Here is a 4,420-nt window from a genome sequence, read left to right on the forward strand (position 1 = left end):
AAAAAAAAAAAAAAAAAAGATTAAAATAAAATAAAATGAAACAAAATAAAATAAATCAATAATCACCCTATCTCAAATTAACACTAGAGTTTATGGGACTGCTTCCACAGCTTTCTCTTTATATATTTACTATTATTGTGCAGCATTTTAGCTATATTTCTCTTTTTTGTCCTACTCACTAAATATTGTTTTGTCATTATTTTATAAGGACAGTGTTTTAAATTTATTCACATATTTTGTAGCATTATTCTTTTCTTTCAAAAGTGGTGAGATATATATATCAAAAGTAGTAGACATATATATATATATATATATACTTCTGAGATTCTAGGCTAATAAGTTGTTTTTGTTTTTTTTGTTTTGTTTTGTTTTGTTTTGTTTTGTTTTGTTTTGTTTTGTTTTGTTTTTGAGATGAAGTCACATGCTGTTGCCCAGGCTGGAGTGCAGTGGCACGATCTTGGCTTACTGCCAACTCCGTCTCCCACGTTCAAGCAATTCTCCTGCCTCAGCCTACCAAATAGCTGGGATTACACGTGCCCACCACCACACCCAGCTAAGTTTTTGTATTTTTAGTAGAGACGGGGTTTCACTATGTCGACCAGGCTTGTCTTGAATGCCTGACCTTGTGATCCATTCGCCTCAGCCTCCCGAAGTCCTGGGATTACAGGCGTGAGCCACAGTGCTCAGCCAGATGTTTTCTTAAATATCTCATTTACTATTGGAACGTCACCTTTTCATTAAATGTAATTATTTAAATATTTATACTTAATGTGTAATATGGCTCAATATAACACACTTTTCTGATTCGTCTGTACCTGAAGACATAACAGGACTTAGAAGTAGAATATAAACCAAGAAGACATCAGCATATTTCAAGGAGGGATGTTTGTGTCAGTATACATTTATCAATGGTCTTCCTTAATATCTGTCAAAATGAACAGAATTACCCAAAATAGTAAGTCTAACCTTACCCACAGTGATATTAGTGAATATCAGTACACTAACTCAAGCAATAAAATTCAAAGGACACCAGCTAGATAAAATTAAATTTGAACAAATTGGAAAGAGGACACAAGGAATTTACATCCTAGTCTACTAAATTGAAGTATGAAAGAAAAAAAAGGAAGATTTGAAAGACTTCTTTTAGGCCGAGCACAGTGGCTCACGCCTGTAATCCCAGCACTTTGGGAGGCCGAGGCCGGTGGATTGCTTGAGCTCAAGAGTTCGCGACCAGTGAAACTCTATCTCTACTAAAAATACAAAACATTAGCCGGGCGTCGTGGCATGCGCCTGTAGTCTGAGCTACTCAGGAGGCTGAGGCAGGATAATCGCTTGAACCCGGGAGGCGGAGTTTGCAGTGGGCCGAGATCGCGCCACAGCACGCCAGCCTAACGACAGAATGAGACTCCGTCTCAAAAAAAAAAAAAGACTTATTTTAGAATCCTTATATATTTATGTCATCGGGAGAAAGGTTGGCAGACTGAGCGCTCCAAGAAAGAAACATGGAAAATCTAGTAGAATAAATGTATGCAGTAGGTCCTCTTACAACATCATTTATTATAACACTGATGAAATAAAAATTAATTTCCAGCTGGGCCACTCTGTGTGGGGGCTGCACATTCTTCTGGTGTCTGGGTGGGTTTTTTTTCCAGTTATTCCAGTTTCCTTGGACATCCCCCAGCTGTGCACATTAACTTAGCTGTCTTGTCTAAGTGGTCCTAGTCTGAGTGACTGTTGGTGTGTGTGAGTGTGCCCTGTGATGGGATAATGGCATGTTCAGGACTGGCTCCTTCTTTGTGCCCTGAGCTGCCAGGAGATGCTCCAGCCACCTGGGACGCTGAACTGAAATATGCAATAATAATTATGTTGTTTCTATTGATCTTTCTTAAATGTATGCATAGCTCCAATTTATTTCAGCATTTAATGTTAGAAGTGTTTTGGTGTTTATTTAGAAGTCCGATGATGTTTTTGTGACCAGAAATATATTGTAGGAACTTAAAACTTGCTGATATCAATTAGCCTATGCTAAATCGGTTTCATTATACGTTGCTTCATTTAAAGTTTCAGTTTCTAAAACCTATGGACTACATTAAGAATTTATTCTCTTTTTTCCCCAGCAAATTTACTTGCCTAGACAAAGAGGTTAGTCTCAAGATTGCTTCTTATGTTCAAAAAATATACACTTAAAATCTGCAAGTGGTGTAATACATAAAGGACTGAATAAGAGACAGACTTCTTACATATATTCCAGTGTAGGAAATAATGAAATATAAATATATAATGATATAACAAATTTTAACTAAAAGTCATACAATAAATAAGTGAGGTATGAGTGATTGTGAAAGTATTTTAGATAAAATGAGAAAATATCTTTTTGAAGAGGTTAGCATTTTAGCAACAACCTTCATGTATTAGAAACAATAAGCAGTAGAAACAAAAGTTGACCAACAATAACAGCAAAACAACTCACAAAAAATACAAGTAAATAAATACACAATGTAAAATAATTCTAGATTATCAATATTTGCTCTTTAAAAACATGATTTTAGAAATCACTAGCTTAATAAAGCAAAGCAAAACAAAATGAAACATAAACACGTTAAAGCTTAAATTAATTAAAAATGTAAACCACACATAGCAGAAAGTAAAAATAACTTAAGGAAGTATATTACATAGCACTATGTAGTTTAATACATTTGAATATTTGATGAAATAAAACATTTTATAAGACTAATTGAATTATTAAACAATATCTTAATAAACTTAATAAATAATTGGTTAATAAATAATTTTCTTCAACATACAATTGATGTAGGATATTTTCTTTACCCCTTCTTGGGACTTGTGACAGAGGTGTCTCCTTTACTCAGCCCAAGTCTAGCAGTCTCTGGCTGGACACTTCTCCATCAAGCCATCCCTCTGAAGTCAAGTCATTTCTCTCTAATGTCCAGCTGCTTCTCTGCTTCTCTCCAACTGAGTCTGGGGTCTTTATAGGGACTGGATGAGGGATGGGGCAGGCTGTGTGTAGTTTAGGAAAAGACAATATTTGAGCAGGGAAACAGGGGTGGAAGTTCTCACTTCGGACCATGGGTTTCAGGCTCTTTGGCTTGAAGGTGGGGTTTTGCCAGAGACCCGACCCTGTCTGCCTAGAATTTCTCTGCCTCCTGTCACTATCGTAATAACCAATTAGGTAATTAAAAAATTGATTTATAAAAATAAATAATATATATATATATCAATATGAGAATATTAGGAAGAAAAATTCACTGCCTATGTAAATAAAATTTACAACTGTGATTGAAGAACTTTTTAAAAGAAAATGGAGAGATGTGTCTCCCCAAAGAGCAGTTATTTCTTTAGTTCACCATCTCTGTTTATTTTTGCATGTAACTCATCAAAGTGTGAGTAATAATCTGTGGGTGCTATGGTTTATCATTATTCTTATTTTTTTCTATATATTGAATGTTTATCTTGGGTATTCCTTTCACATTAAAAATATTTCCAACTAAACAATCAAGCAACTGTCACTTACTAATAGAGCTAATACCTAAATAATTTAGAAAATTGTTTTAAATATTTTTTTCTTAATATCTAAGGGAGGAAGCATAATTTTTTCTATATTAATATGGTTTTTAGTTTGCTTTTCTTTTTATTTTGATTCATAAATTCTCATAACAATGAGTACATTGTCTCTTAATTTATTAATGTACTTTCTTCTTTCCTTGCAAATATAATGAACAATTATTTACATTTGCTTGAGTCTTTCTTTTTTTCTACTCTGTAGGTCACTTTATTTGAGCTACTGTTGAATACCACTATTTTCTCTCCACAGAGTTCCTATAACATGGGAGCCAGGCCACACACATGCCTTCCTCTTGAAAACAGACTAATTTAGAAAGGGTGTAAATTACCCTAAAAAATGTGTAACGGTATTCTAAATTTCTAAGGTGCATTTATTTATTTATTTATTTATTTTTTTTTTATGATTATACTTTAAGTTCTAGGGTACATGTGCATAATGTGCAGGTTTGTTACATATGTATACTTGTGCCATGTTGGTGTGCTGCACCCATCAATTCGTTGTTTATATCAGGTATAACTCCCAATGCAATCCTTCTCCCCTCCCCCCTCCCCATGATAGGCCCCGGTGTGTGATGTTCCCCTTCCCGAGTCCAAGTGATCTCATTGATCAGTTCCCACCTATGAGTGAGAATATGCGGTGTTTGGTTTTCTGTTCTTGTGATAGTTTGCTGAGAATGATGGTTTCCAGCTGCATCCATGTCCCTACAAAGGATGCAAACTCATCCTTTTGTATGGCTGCATAGTATTCCATGGTGTATATGTGCCACATTTTCTTAATCCAGTCTGTCACAGATGGACATTTGGGTTGATTCCAAGTCTTTGCTATTGTGAATAGTGC

The sequence above is a fragment of the Rhinopithecus bieti genome, unplaced genomic scaffold, assembly GCF_001698545.2.
Source record: "Rhinopithecus bieti isolate Rb0 unplaced genomic scaffold, ASM169854v2 scaffold_9015, whole genome shotgun sequence".
Lineage (NCBI taxonomy): Eukaryota > Metazoa > Chordata > Mammalia > Primates > Cercopithecidae > Rhinopithecus > Rhinopithecus bieti.